This window comes from Caloenas nicobarica, chromosome 10 (assembly GCF_036013445.1).
Source record: "Caloenas nicobarica isolate bCalNic1 chromosome 10, bCalNic1.hap1, whole genome shotgun sequence".
Lineage (NCBI taxonomy): Eukaryota > Metazoa > Chordata > Aves > Columbiformes > Columbidae > Caloenas > Caloenas nicobarica.
This window is the reverse complement of record NC_088254.1, coordinates 7,211,712-7,227,684: the sequence shown is the minus strand read 5'-3', so window position 1 is coordinate 7,227,684 and position 15,973 is coordinate 7,211,712. Positions and strand designations below refer to the sequence as shown.

At 36.9% G+C, this 15,973-nt stretch overlaps 1 protein-coding gene across 7 annotated transcripts in view; it reads right to left on the bottom strand.

The window, feature by feature from the left end:
* Window positions 1-15,973, bottom strand: part of OTUD7A (OTU deubiquitinase 7A) — a 120,135-nt gene that overhangs the window by 67,205 nt on the left and 36,957 nt on the right. For all 7 annotated transcript variants that reach the window (XM_065641415.1, XM_065641422.1, XM_065641417.1 and 4 more), the window contains exons 2-3: window positions 10,105-10,178; window positions 9,387-9,492 (exon numbers count right to left, since the gene is read on the bottom strand). The gene's annotated coding sequence lies outside the window, so the exon portion shown is untranslated. The remainder of the gene's footprint in view (window positions 1-9,386; window positions 9,493-10,104; window positions 10,179-15,973) is intronic.

Here is a 15,973-nt window from a genome sequence, read left to right as displayed (position 1 = left end):
AATCTAGTTCTGTATCTTCTCTGTAATTCAACTGATAGAATTAAAAGCTCTGAGTAGCATGTCCTCAGACAGAAAGACATTCAGAGAATTTATATTATAATTGCCAATGCTACCTACAGATAAGCAGTAAACTTTCTCATAATACTTTAACTCTTGAAAGCCAAACACTCCATAGAATGTCACCCTAGCCGGTGTCACCACTGAAAGCTGACATTAGAAGTCTTCTTGTCCTATCAGTCCTTCTCCAAACCACTACAAGAACTTACTAAGTGACAGATTTCCTCACATTGTTCTCTGTTCTTTCCATGAACTAATCCATCCATTAAACACTACTGAGATGAAGACACATGCATCTGTGGAAGCGGCGACTTCAGCAAGGGCCTTTTTTTCCATATGGAGACAAAAAGTTAAGGACTAGCAAAGCTGAAATGTATTAAGTTTCTTACTGGAGAAGCCTGGCTGATGAAAGGACCTGAACTGCTAGAATTATATCACTTTGCCTTCCTAATATGGAAAAGAAGTAACAAAGTGATGTTCATAATGAAAGGATTGCAGATGGGTCAATACACTCACCTTGCCTTGGCTGGATGCAGGAAAAATGCAGAATATGTATTGCCCTAAGAGGGCTAACGGGGGTATGGAAGAGTATGGAGGAACTGCAGTTGTTTTTCTCCTCCCGCTTCTATATTTCAAGGAATCTGAAAAAATACCTAAATCTTTTTCAGCTACCTTCCTCACTGTATGTAGAGGCATAAAGATGAAATTAGGGGGTTAGTTTTTACAGCAATTTGCTCTTACTTCCAGGTTTGGCTGCTTTCTCCTGAACATGACTAAGCTGACTATAATACCAAACAGCACAACATACACTATTTATTCTGAAGAGAAACACCTTTTATCCATCATTTGCGATTTGCTGCACAGCTTCAGTGAAGAAAAAATATACAGTATTCTTGCACAAGGACACTAGGCCTTAAAAAACCAGCATTTTGATTGTGAAAGCGACGAGTAAAGTTCATTATAAGAGCACACCAGAAGGTGCACTAACAAGCATCAGTGTGATAAGCAACATCGGTTCTGTGTCCTTCCAGATTTACAAATAGCTCCAGCATTTTTCAGAAACAGGAGGCAGCTCTCAGTGCTGCAGGTGCCGATCTCTTCAGTTTTGTCTAGATCCCTCTATGCACCTTTAGTTAATAACACACAACTACCACCATGCTTTGAGGCACAGTTAACATCTCTGAATTCACAGAATCAATAAATCAATTCCACATGTAGAAAACTTATTTGGAAAATCCTACCCGCTTTGCAGGAAAGAAGCCTCATTTTCTTTGGATTTTTGTCTTTTAATACCCTAAACTTCTGCAGCCACCAGCACACCCCAGAGTTAGTCCAGAACCACGTATGCACTAGACTGTCCAGACAAGTGCTGTCAATGTAGAAAAAAGTATGGTTCTAGTTTCAGTCTTTCTTCTCCACAAGCGACAGACTTTCACAAATTTTCTAAGAATTTTATTAACTGTGACAATTCTAACTATTTTTCAAACTGTACGATGGTTTCAGGGGAACTGGGAAGAATGATACATGGATGGATGGGCACAAGTCTCATTAGAGAGACTGTTAGAAAAGCAGGCTAAAAATGCATTCCACTTTTCATGATGCTTGATATCAGTTCAAGACTGCACGCCTGTGAGTTTGCTAACATGACATCATCCAGTGATGTCTGATTTCTAAACTTCATTTCCAGCTCATTAGAACCCTGATTTGTAGACCCTAATGGCAGAGTTGAAGGTTTACCCATTTAATTAGACTTTCTTCCTATGAAGAGATGGAAAAAACACGGTGCAAGAATTTCAGAACCCCTAGTCTGCAGCCCGACAGGTCCATCTGAAAACGGAGATCTGAAGTTCTCCCTGGACAGTTAACCAACGTAGACAGACTCTACTAAGATGTTCCAGTTACTCTTTGGAGTCTCCATTAACTATGTTGGGAGTCTAGGTTCTTAATTCCAGGAAGACAGTTAAAAACCACATTACCTAAATACTCTGTTATATGTATTGCTTAAAAATTGCAATCAATTTTTCAACATGTTGGATGAATTCAGACATTACAAGAAATGGTAGTGTAGTATTTAGATACCTGTACCAAAAAATAAATACTAAATATACATATATTAGTGTTTTCATATACTGCAGGACAGGTAGATACCTTTTCTTTTCCCCTGTGCAGAAGTTACTTTATCACTTTTCTTTCTTTGAACAAGCTGACTGTTATATCTACTTATCGGTAACTGCAAGAGAAACTGGAGATTTTTGTCTCACTGGTCCAAGTACATGGCCTAGAAATTAACAGGCACAGCACATCTCAGTTCTCACTATAACACTGTTTACCAAAACAATTTAATCACTTATAATCACTTTTTTTTTCTTTTTTTTTTTAATTGCTGGGCTTTTAGAAGCTGAACTTTTAGGAAGAAAGCTATTCTGCATACAGCTCTGCTTAGCTCCACCTTTCAAATAAAAATCTGCATAAATACTAGAATGTGTTATGCCCTTTTCCTATTTATTTCTAATGAATAAGACATATTTTGCTACTATTTTTAGAGACACACTGGGTATTCCCCCAGTGCTTGTCTTTCCTATACTGCAAACGATTCGATACAACAGATAAAGTAACTGGACAGCCATCTGCTTTGTTATTTTTGCTGCTCTCATGAGTGGTTCCAACCTCAGCAACCCACAGAGTACCCATTTCACAAGAAGTACTGTAGATAAGTCAGATGACATTCAAGAACACAGAAGCATCCCTTAGTATTTTTAAGGTCCTGTCATTTCCTACTACAAAAGTTGTTTTGTTGTTTTGGGGGGGTTTTTTGTGTTTGTTGTTGTTTGTTTGTTTGTTTGTTTTTCTGTTTGGGGGGGGGGTTGGTTTTTGTTTTTGGTGGTGGTTTTGTTTGTTTGTTTGTTTTTTATAAAGAGTGCTAGTAGTCAGTATGACTTCACCGAGTAAGAGATACAGAGAAGAGACAACTGGTTTCCTCTTGGGTGGCGTCTCCCCATAGTGATGCTTTAATCACCACAAGAATCACAAATGTATTTAACAAATTATCTCGTTCCATCATAGTATTGAGCAATTCATCAGATGCTTTCAGAATCAATAAAAAAAAGATTGAAATTATTTCATTTTATGTATAAAAGTTTCTGTACTGAAAAGAGTGCAAATCTTTCTCAATCTCTGCATAAAGGGAAAGATCATTCCCTCATAAAATAAAATACCTCATCACAAAAATTTATCCAACTACTAATGCCACTTTTCAACCAAGATATTTTAATAAACCATCCTTTTAATCCCTGCCTATAAGACTAATAAGACATTCCTTACTTTATTACACCACCAGTGCTCTATTCATTTTTATGATACAGCAACAATAAGTAACTTAAGAACACAGATGAAAAAGTCAAGTCTCATGGCCTCCAATGAAACAATATACGGAACATAATTAACACGCGGTATACATTTTGCAAAGGATGCTGACTCAATTCCAAATTTAGCAAAACATGACCACCAGGAAGTAAGTGTCTGGAACTTAACCACAGTGCATGTTTGACCCTTTTCAGTCTTGAAACCTACCATTTGCCAAACGTCATTTCAGCTTATGAGAGTGTTAAAGATCCTCTGTAAAGAAATAACTGCTCCACGAAGAGATGTTTTTTAGAATCTTATTGGTCTAATTTACACTGAAACTTACTTTAGTTACTCAAAAGGATTTTATTCTCTCTGGGTAAAGTTTCCAAAGATTTTTAGCATCCATGTGAAACCAACAGTGTCAGCTTTTCATGCTTGAAACATATGGAGGTAGTTCAAGACGAAATGTGAGAGATGATTTTCTTGGAAAGCAGTTACTGCCCGTCTTCTCTACCAACACACCAACTGGCTCCGTCTTCTTTTACCTATAGAAACAGTACCAACTTCTCCATCCATATGCTCTCTGCCCTTATACACATTAATAACACTGAGAGATCAGGGATGGATAGTTTTTGACTAATTTTACTGAAATCCATTTTGTCTTTGCAAAAGGGGTAAGTCAAAGCTACATTAATTTACTTTAAGTTTGTGAATCTATAGGTCAGCCTATAGTTTGGTTCTGCAATGCTAAAAATTTATTACAGTGCCCATGTATTCTTATGGAGTTAATGCTAAATATCTATAAAAGAAGTGTTTAAGTACTATAAAAGTCTCTATACTGCATGAAGTGTTTAAAATGCATCCTTCTATTGCTCTATATTGATTATTTTCATGTTACAATATATTAAGGTTGTAGATTAATATGGATTATTTTTTTTTTTTGAGTATACATTTAATTGTTTTCATCCAGGTCTAGAACTACCTATTTTGGAAAAAACACAGCTTTACTGAAAAAATAGTAAGCTTCGAGACAAACAAAAATTTCCTGGAATTCCATGAGAACCTACCTTGCACAGAACTGACTAAGCCATGAATTTTTGTTTGGATATGCTGGCCTGAAAAGCTGTGTGAAGTTACAGCCTTACAGTCATGGCTTCTTTCACTGGTGACATGATTTATACATTTGGTACAAAAGAGGATGAATCTCATAGCTCATTACGGAATAGGGCTTAGAAATATTTTACTTCTGGTAATTAGCAGAAGTATTTTGATTTCATGAGGTCTAGGTAAATTAGTCTAGTTCACACTGAAAAAATAAGTAATGAAACCTGTAAAGGGATATACCAGAGTTAAAGAGCATGAACTAGAATGTTTATGCTTTCTACGTTTGAAAAAGCAAAGCTACATGTTTGTACTCACTGATATGTACCTCTATAATAACAATATTGTTGTTATTATGTAACAAAATTGTCTCATAATAGACAGTTATTAAAATAACCAATCCAGCTAGCAATTAAATCTCAAAATGATGGAGCTTTGCCTGTAATTAAAACACACTTTTACTTCCACCCACATTAGGCAGAGCAGCCTGAGTATCCTAATACAGCAGTTAGTCTTTATTAATTGTATCTTAATGAGGATCCCCAAGACAAATTCAATATTGAATTTCGGATAGACTAAAACCAAATGGTACATAGTCTTAAATTAGCCTAAAATTAACAGTAACTGCCAAATGATGAATTCAAGAGTAATCTGCCTGTAGTGACAGGTAATGTGTCCCAGTTATTCGCAAAACCAAATGCCTCTGTTCTCTAATAAGCCAACATACTTCTTTAAAAATACTACCACAGCAATAGCCAAGATGACACTGTCTTATCACTCTGACTACAAATCGTGTTAACCGCATCAGAAAATTTAAAGTGAGATTTGTTTTCTATTGATAACCACCTCCTCATCACCTGAAAGCTCTGGACATTGCTTACATCCCAAAGAGGGCAGCTTCCTAAAAATCTTGTAAGCAGCAGCTTGTTATATTTCAGATGGTACCATCACCAGTCCTGCAGGAGACAGCAGACGTCTGCTGCAGATGTGTAAAACAAATGAGAAGCTATCAGAATTCTTGGAGGAGAATGAGCCCAGAGCAGGCACGGGCATGGAGGGTGACAGACACTTGGTCTTATGTACAACCCAGAAAACCCCCTTGTCAAAGCAGACATTGAGCTTAGCAGGAACTGAAGGGCTTACACAGCACAAGCTACAGCTTCAAGACAGCAACACAACCGCATCTGTGACTTTAAGCTTTAGCCACCTGAGCTAGGGTTTTCTTTTTCAAGTCATGCATCAGGGAACACTCAGAGAAATAAGTTCTGTAAAGCTGGTAAAAGGAATACCCAAGAAGGATCTATTTTTGCAACAAATAACTAAATGCTCAGATGTGAATTTTGCCATCAAAAGATTCTTAGAATGGCAATGTAAGGTAGAATAGTAGATCATTTCGTTCCCTCCTCTTTCTTCAGATAAGCAGGTTCCCTGGCATACTCTAATCGCCTACTCTTCTAGTCCTTGAAAAGCAAAATCTAACAGAAGTATACTGTAGAATTAGATACTTCAAATGTATGGATGCAACACATCAGATGGATTTGGTTGAGATTAGATACATAACAGCTTAATAGCATATAGAGTGCTAATAGGTCTTACCTGACAACAAGGTTGGAGAAGGTAAACCACATGAGTCATGCAACGTTATGACTCTGGAGAACCAAATTTATAATTTCTCAGTTAAATTAGGCACAAAATACGGAAAGATCAGAGTCTAACTTGTCCTACGCAGACACTGCTTATCTCTGTTTGACCACTATCACTAGCAAGAGACTGGAATTGGCTGGAGTTCCTGCCCTAAATAAAATAATCACTTTTAAAATATTAAAGTAGTCATCAACGTGGATTGACTTTGCCCGAGCAGAACAGAGCAATGCAATCTGTTCAGTGCTGGTGATCTGGCAAGGACAAATAAAATTGGTCTGACACCTGAGTAGAAAGACAGGGACTTGCAGATGCTGAGTGCAGTGCCCAAACTGACAAGGACTTTTAAAGTGACAACAGTTCCCGAGGAAACCTTCCATCTACAACACTTGGATACAGCTTTTTCTCCATGATCGAACTGGATAGTCATAAAATTCTCAGCAAGAATCCCAAAGGTTTTACTAATATCATTTTTAATCCTCAATAGCTTAAATAAAAACCAGTTCCCACAGAAGAAGGTGGAGTACTGAAAATATGCATCAGCTATAGAGAGAACTGATGAGCTCAGCAATAGTTCAGGAGCCTTAAGATAGTTTGGTGCATCAAGTCCTACTTCTGAAAGGGAGGGACAGACGAAGAATCTGTATTCAAGAACAGACCTTTAGTAGTCAGAGGAAAAAAGAGGGGGGGAAAAAAAAGGCAGGATCAGGACACATTCTGTGATTCTATGATCACAAATCCATACAACCCTTGAAGGAGGCTCTGAAGATTTGTCTTATGACCAGCTGGTGATCAGAAATACCAGGGTAACAAGCGTCATTACTCTGAGTGGCTCCATAACACATTCCTCCTACCACGCTGTAGATTTTAACAAAAATTGAATTGCACACCTTTTTGTAGATTAGAACTCCCCTTCTTTTGCTCAACAATGTGTTCCTTGTCTTCAGAACATCACCACATTCCCATAATATTCCCAGGAGCCTTCTATATCCTCATCACAAGTCATCAGTTCATGAATAAAAACATTTAGGTATCTTTAAACGTTGTTTCTCCTTCTTACAGTCCAAGCCCAGTTCTAACTGGTTGTAAACCACCTCATATATTTCATAACTTTCATCTGATTTAGGTTCGTACATTAGAGCAGGAAGGGTGCTTGAGTCCACTTAATATTAAATAAGGCTTTCTTCATTGCTCCGGTTCAAGGAATACATGATTAAAAATGCCCAAATAGTCAACTCATTGTTTATATTAACACCTTTTGTAAGGCTGATATAGCTCGCCAACACTGGATAGGTTTGGTTTTGCAGTGGATCCAATACAATTAGTAAGTCCTAAGTACTGAATCATCTTGCAAGGTGCTATAGACCACTATAGAGAAAGTGTTTCATGGAAATTGGTCATGATAAAGTTATCGAATTTCATACTGATAAAGGTTAAGAACAATTTTCCTTACAGTTCCAGGAGTCATTCCTAGATTTTACAACAATAATAGAAGTTATTGTATTTGCTTTTGTTTAAATTAATTCTGAATTAACTCAAACCCATCATATCTGTAGATGCACACGTGCTCAGGCTTATTTCTTTGTGCAGTATGTGGGAGGCCTTGGCCCAGAAGCTGGACTTTGTGCATCTTTACAAGGCACTGTGAATACACATGTGAGAACTTGGATAACACAGAAGTGAGAGTCTACGAAAACCTGAAGAAATTAAGGCAACATAGAAGGGAAACCATGGGAGAGAAAGAATTTTGTCACGAGGACTGGAGATAAAGGCAACGCACCTATAGGAAACTATAGGCTTCATTAGTCCCCATTGCTGTTGAAAAAGTTGTTTACAATGAATTTCAAACCTGAGGTTAAGCTCTAAAGTTAGAAACAAATTAAATGCATCAAATGAAGACATCCAGGCAGATACATTTTCCATGCTGCAGTGCTATGGACTGTTAGAACTCTGTTAGGAATTCTTCACAATCACAGTGAACAATGACAGGAAACATATATTTGCAGTAATGGAAAACTGATCTCTTCTAGGTATTTTGTTATCCTGACATCCATAAGCATTAAACTTTTGTTTTATTATAAAAAAACTCTCAGGATTCATAGCAGTGAAGGAAAAAAAAAAAACCAAACCAAGAACCAGCCTCCAAGGTGTAAAAACAATACAGAACACTTCAAGCATGTCAAGTATAATAACAACAGTCCACAAAAGAAATTATAGCTTCCAAAGTCATAAATATGCACAGAAGTCTTCTGTATCTATATGAGGATGTTATAACACATTGTTCATTCTAGCAAAAAAAGTAGGCAGACTTTAAATCTGAACACTGCCTGGCCTCGAGGCCATGGTTCCAATGGTATGCACACTCAAAGGTGCTAGAAGAATATCCTGGCCCTAACTCCCTACAGGTCAAATTTCATAATGCAATAACACAGAATTTTCATTCAGTTCTCTTGTGTATTAGCATTAAAGTACCATCTTTAATTATATCCTCAATTTGGTATTTTCATTCAAGATCCCTATTCTTAAGCATTTTGCAGAATCAACAGGGCTCAATCAGCAGCTTTTTCAAATGTTCAGTAGAACTCACCCATGCAAGTGTGACCCCAGAAATTTGACTTACTCTAACTGTTTGAACCTCTTGAAGGGAAATTTATGATTTTCTTCTTTCCTTCCATGCTCATCCGTTCAGTACATGCATGTCTCACAAAACATAATGAGCTTAGTTAAGAAGGTGCCGGTAAGGTGTGCAGTTGCTACACTACTTTAAAAAGTGGAGCCAAGTAAGACTGATTAGTTTTAAAAGCATTATTAATTTTGAGTCCCTGCATTTTATTACACTTTTAGAGTGTATTTAGCAACTCAAAATTAAAAATCTGGCTTCCGTGTACTTAATTTTCAGTACAATGTTCAAGACAGACCCTTTGGTGTCAAATCAAGAATAGAGGCCACAGCTTCTCATACATTTCTCGTGTACATTGTAGAAAGTAATTGCTTTCAGCTCCATTTAGTTTGCTGCTTTAATTTACTGAAGGTCTCCTCAAGCCATTCTGTGGACCTAATGTGGCAGGGGAGGAAAAAGCAGTCAGGAAGAACTTCCCAATCCAGCACTGCTGTCAAGGAAGTGTTACACGTAACATAATTCCAGAGAAGAAGAAACATTTGCATGAAAAGTTTGGTTTAACTAACGTATTTAGCATCTCTGAGAAATTCTGCAGCAGAAGTAGGGACAAAATCCAACTCACCATGGTAGGTTCTACTTGCAAAAATCTCCCTTCTCTCCTGCATACTTTATCTCATATTGGTGAAGCAAATGAGGCAGGCATCCACACCAGTAAACCCACTTTCTCCCTAGAAAAAAGACAAGAGAAGTCAGCAAGTAAATGGCAATTTACAGCAGCTGATAATCATGTAAACACCACTTATTTAGCCAATGTAAAGTTCAGTTCACTGGCCTTAGCAAGGTTATTACTACAGGGTTCTTCAGTTTAAGTCTCAAAATCAGTTACATCATGTAATTACAGAATGAACCATTAAGGAATATGAAAGTAAAGAGCTAAGCCCAAAACAGAGCTTCTGCAGCGACAGATCAACTGCTGCAGCAGTTTAACGTGGCAATGACATGGATGGCTTTAGGAACTTATTTAGCATCCAAGCTTTAGGAAGCACAGATGAAGATTCATTTAATGAGTAACACTGCGTCATCCATCAGCTCCATGTTGCCACAGGCAATAGGCATGCTGTTAGCTTGTTAATAATTTTGGTTGGTTTCTTTGGTTGGCTACACTTAACTGTTGTCAACCAGAAAACAAATTAAATCCTTGTTTTCTTTGCAAGACCTTTATGCTCAGTATTTCAAACCACCTAAATGACAGATGCTAATTTGAGGGGCAGAGGGGATGTTCATTGCTGCTTACAGGAATGAGGTAGGTAGGCCCCTGTTTCTGTTTCTAATATGTTTACCTATTTAGGAAGGCAGAAGGCAATTGTCCAGCTAATTTCTCTCCTGATTTTGAAGCTCTGCAGTTATCATGTGCCTGTAAGAATGAAGAGAAGATCGGAACATGTTTTACTGTTTCACTCTAAAAGCAATAATATAAAGTACTGTTCTGCATCCATTCACCATTCCCGCTACACACGCTGACCTGGGAATCAATCTGCAGGACTATCATGGAGAAAGAATTGCTTCCTTTCTTCCAGCTTTTACCATTCCCAAGATTGTTATAAGCACTTCAGTATGTCACCGTCAAGATCACAACAGTTTTTCCATCAAGAACTTCAGCCAGAGCCCAATCCAATTCAGAGTAAACAAACAAAACATCCATTATCAAACACAGAAACAGAAAGGAAGCTTTTGGAGGGAAACAGCGTCTGACCATGACACACATCAACGTAGACAGAAGGATTCTCAAAGGTAACTTGATAATCCCAAATGGTACGCCTTAAGATTGAGATCGCTTTGACATTGCAGAGGTGTTTATATCAGATACCAGCTTCTTAGGAATGCAGCCCCCTTATGGTTTGGTTCAGAGAAACAAAGGCAATAGACCTCAAAATCCAGTTTCAAGGGCTGGTTTTCCACCAGTTTGACTGCGCATTCTATGTCAGTGACAGAACTGAGTAAATTATTCCAGCTGATCCAGTATATTTAGTACCTTTCCACTCATGAAACATTTATCTGCAGATTGAGATTTACTGATTTTGTTCAAAAAAACCTATCATACGATTTAAAAAATAAATATTAAAAAATAAAAAAAGACGAACCCAACAACAACAACAACAAAGCATTGCAGACTGATCTAAAAGAATCCTCAATATTAATTAAATTAACCACGAAGCATAGACCCCAGTGGTTTAAAGAGCTATATAACAATATTTTGCTTCTTGACTGGATATGTGAGCATGTTGTAGTTTATCTGGCTTTTTATCTGGTTTACCTGTTAAGAAAGCAAAAACGGTCAGCATATAGTCTTCTTTTAAAGCCTGTTTAGTGATACTCTGCCCAAATATCATTCTTTCTGACCCTGAGTAACGTCTCCTTCTCTGTTAGTCTACGTACTGTTAATCAAGGTCTTAAAACATCTCTTGTAGAGTTTTTATGGCTATCCTTCTTATACTTGCTTTCTCCCAATAATTTGCATTTTTTGTTCCTCCTAGTTGCAACATATTACACTTTCTTGGCTATGTACAATTCACTTTTTCTTAACAAATTCATATTTGCATTGACATTTACTTGCACATTTATTTAAGCAAATCTACATATTTGTTAAATATATTTGCTTCAGAAAAAGACAGACTAACAAACTCTCTTTTCTATGTTCTTTTTCCACTCACTAAGCTATATTTTCCCTAGTCTGTGTTGTCGCATAAATTTATTTCAGTATAACACACCTTTGCTGGTCATTTTTAAAGCCATAAGATTTTGCCTGCTTTTCAGGTTCAGTTGAATTTTTCCCTAGTTAACTGATGTTAGCCACCTAGAACACTAAGTTCACTTTTCTGTGAAATTCTACTGAAATGGGAAAACAGCTATGGTAACCTGATCGTAAAGAACTGGCTATCCTCCATATTCATGAACAGAGTACTTGGAAGTCGTGACGGTCACAAAAATAACACATTCAAGGTGTGGAAAACGGACATGCGACTCCGTGTAGTCGGGAACTTACATGTACATTTTTACAAATATCTACTGATGTCCATATGCAAAACCGTACTTACATTTTTGACTAAATATATCACGCCTTTGATTCCCAGCATTATAAGAAACAATCCAAATTGCCAAATTAAGAGAGGTTTTTAAGAGATTCTCCAGACACTTTTTTTCACTCCTGCCAAGGTCTTTATTTCAGACTTCTAGATAGAAATGTTATCCAAACTTTACTTCAATTGCACTGTAGTGTTTATATTGTTATGTGCAGATTGTACAAGTACACAAAATTTAGCTAAAATTCTAGTAGCCAAAGAATGGTGCTCAAGATCTTTGAGTTCATCTGATTCCTTTCCACCAGCAACATTTCATTCACAACACACATTACAGTCACACACACAAATCATTGAGAGCAAGTGGTACATCAGTAATGCTGTTGGTGGAAACAAAGAGAGCCCAAGCCTGTGGTGCTGTTCTGATGCCCTCACATCCTGCCGAACCACTTGACACTCACTAAACTCAATTAACATGTCTAGAAACAGCACACATGGAAGAGCCACTCAGAATATCACTGTCCATCAAAGTACCTATTTGTTTCTCTGAAGTGCCATTAAAAACAGCTGTTTTAATTGCAGAAGTTCAAAAATAACCAGAACAAAGCTCTCTCTAGATAGCAAAAACGTGAAGTAAAAAAAGGAAAATATAAGAGACTGCAGAGAAAAGTCTCTCCTGGTTACTTTGCCTCCTGCTAGAACCATCCCTTGACACTTGCATGGATGCATTGGATAGCAAAAGAGGTTAGGAGAAGGAGAGGAAGTAGGGTGGTCTTGTCTCAACTGGGTAAAATTTGTGTAACAGCACAGGCAATGGATAAGGAGACACAAAACTTGTCTTTCCATGCAGAGGCCATAGCAAAAGCCATAGTTATCTATGATTGTGAGCTACAGATTTAAATGAAATTGTAATTGCCAATACAAGGAATGAACTTGACCTCAGTATTCAATTCTATATTCAGTTATTTGGTAAGTCTGTCAAAATGATTCATACCTAATGAAAGAAAACCAAATGACACTAGATTCAAACTGAAACAGTCACAAAAAAGGTTTTATGGAAAGAACATCAAACATTTCCAGTAAGTTCCTATAAAGGTACTTATTGCTTTCAAAATTCAATCTGTGTCTTGTTTACACCATAACCAAAATGTGACAGTCTCTCACTAATGATACATTAAGGTTTTGGTGCAGTAATACCTTCGCATGGTGAGACTCCAATAAGTACTGTATGTTTTCACATTTGATTATGTGATACACATTATCAATATATTTATTGTATCAATATTTAAGCTAAGATTTATAATCCTATCTCTGAAAATAAAATACAGACACTTCCGGTCATGTAGATGACAGTTACATGTGTTTTTTCATTCGCCCCAAGAAACATACCTACCAAAGAACTCCAACTTCAAAATGCAAACAAGGACCTTTGCAAACAATTCCATTCTGATCAGTTCCCAGTTCCATCATGAAAGGCTGTAATGGGACAGTACAGATATACTGGAAGTGCCCATGTTTGAGGTTTAGGGCAGACCTCAGATTTTGTCATTGTTAGATACTAAAGTAGTTTTTGCAAAATCTACTGTATCTGAACACTGGCAGTATCACCAAGATCTTGGAAAGGTTTCTGTACATTCCCTTTAGCTCTCAGTAGCATGTGTCACTTCAAGGCAGCAGTCGTTTTGTCCAAAGCTCTAATTTAAGACGTGAAAAACCTCTGTTATGTTCATTGCTGCTGACTTTCAGCATCTGTAACAACAGCATGCAGTCAGAGAAAACACAGTAATTGTATGACTAGTCAAAAGCTAAAGACACCTTATTACAATGGAAAATTCTCTTTTAAATTAAAGACCTTATATAAAACACATACTTCTTTATTGCATAAAGCAGAGACACTTTTCTGGGTCCACGCTAGAAAGCTACCAAATGTAAACTCTCGGATTCGTCAATTATCTATGTTCATCTTCTGCAAGAAAATAGTTAAAATCTGAATTGGACAAACAACAGATGTTATCCCCAGTCTCCACATATCTGCTTTATACAACTTTCCCAGCAAAAGTATTCTGTACTGACTCAAAGATGATGCTAAAACTTAGCAGCTTTAAAAGGTGGATTCCTCTTCCTTCTCTGTGGCACTGGGTTGGGTCAATTGGTGCTACTTGCTCATTTTCACTTGCTCTGGTACTTGTCTAAGTGGTCTGTGGGAGACTTTGACTTAGGCAACAAAAAAAACCCTGCTACTTTTTTTCATCTGGGAGAATTTTGTGCTGGTTTGAATCAGCCCACAGAAGGGTCTGCAAAAACACCACAGCCAGTACAAAGTAAGCAGCATAGACACACGGACCTCCTGACGCAGTGGGCGCTGTGAACCAGACTTCACTTTAAATAGTAGACAACTAAGCCAGGTTGGAGCTTACGTCTGAGGGCTTTTGGTGCATGTTGTACACAGTCTGTTTTTCAAAGACATTTCCAAATACAGGTCTGCACATTTCTTAGCAATCTCGCAAATAAAAATCCATGGAAAGAGCACCAATCCTACCTGTCCTAGAAAAGTCCGGCAACAAAACTGGATTGGAACACCTTTTTCTTCAGTAGCCAAGGAACATTTTACTAAGAGTAAGAAAGACTAAATTATTCGACTGTGTAGCTACACATCATTAAATTAATCTGACTCTTCTGTGCTCTCAGAAATGCAGCCAGCTACTCTCATCAAGTCTCTGTAAACAGGACTGAGAAATGGAAGATCATAAAATTTGTTTTTATCTCCCCAATACTCTGAACACCTACACTTTGTTGTACATATTCATTTTTTTAAAATGCCATCAAATAAGTACCTCTTTTCTTCTTAGCCATTGAAAGCTCAGAATTCTCAACTTAATAGGTTCTAAAGGTTTTTTTGCAAGTTAAAAATAGTATGGATCTAAATTGAACTCCAGAAGTTGATCTGAACTACATAACTAAATACACACTTGCACTAAAACAGCTTAAGAAATAGGAACCAGAGGAACTCCAATACTGGGAAAATACCTTGGAAAAAGTGGTTACATTTTATGCTTAAATGCCTAGCCTGATAAACTTGCACCACTTCTGTTTAACGTTATGAAGAAAATGGGTTTTTGTTTTGGTTTTTAAATACAAAGTTATCCAATTTCACCTATTAACTCAATAAGAGGTCAACCTGTAGCCCTCTTTCATTAAAGGAATAAGTTTCACAGAATAAAAGTGATGTCGCATTTCCACACATACAAAAACCCTGAGACATGTAATTCAAATCTTGATTATTTTGCCTTATGTAAACCAGTAATAGGACTTCCAAATTACTTTCTGAAAAAAAATGCTTTTTTTCTCTTTTACAGTCAGAAAATGGAAATAAAAACCAAGTAAAATGAGCAAATAAAGATTATCTGTAAGCAAAAACACTAATCTTGTAAAGAATATTTAGTATGGTGTGTCCTGGCTTTTTGTCAGCACGTGAACTTTTCTTACAAACTCTCAAGAATTGTACTGTACCCTAAATCACAAACATTAAATTCTAATTCTAAGGTGTTTTCTTTTCTCTCTCACATTACCATCAGTACTTATAAATTAATTTTCTTTCTGCATGATATGAAGTTAGCAACTGCATTGATGTAGGTTTCAAAATAATTATCATTTGGCTTAACACACGTAAAGGTCACTTTTATAATCACATTTTCATTTATTTTGCCCTGAATTTAGAAGAGTTTAAACCCATACAAATCTACTTGCATGATTAGTTTTAGTGACATCATTCTACTGTTCACAGGAAAGCAAACACCCAGTCACCAACATGACAGTTTTTCTGAGATCTTTTGGAACACATAGGAAGAAATTCTAAGGTCAGTGAGGTCAGAGGAAGTTTTCCATGAACTTCACCTATACACATCATTTAAATACTGTGAACTCTGTTACTAAGCAAACAAACAAAAATCCCAAGGCAAGATCAATCAATACGACTCATCTTTAAACAATGCTAACAGTAACTGACTTCTATCTGTAGATTCTCATTTTTTGTGGTTTGCAAGCTTTTGTATTTGAATGTGTTTCAGTTTAAAATAAATATATAAAATACATTTCTATATAGGTGTGTATGTGCATATATAGATATATAAAA